Raw genomic sequence first — 242 nt, 5'->3', positions numbered from 1 at the left:
GCTCCAGCCACAACTGCTCCATCAGGTTCCTGCCACCCATGCTGCCACTACGACGCACCGAGCGGCTCTAACGCAGGGCTGGAGGCCCCGACTCCTGCTCCCCAACTCGCTGCCTCTTCTTCACAGATCAGCATCTGCCTTCAGCGAAGGACGCGAGTTCAGCACCGTCAGCAGAGCCTCCCTGCCCCGGCTGAGCACACACAGCCCCGCTGCAGCATCACCCTGGGGCTCCCCAAGCCTCC

The sequence above is a fragment of the Cariama cristata genome, unplaced genomic scaffold (assembly GCF_000690535.1).
Source record: "Cariama cristata isolate BGI_N322 unplaced genomic scaffold, ASM69053v1 scaffold22555, whole genome shotgun sequence".
In the NCBI taxonomy this organism is placed as follows: domain Eukaryota; kingdom Metazoa; phylum Chordata; class Aves; order Cariamiformes; family Cariamidae; genus Cariama; species Cariama cristata.
Note: the sequence above shows the minus strand (reverse complement) of the source record.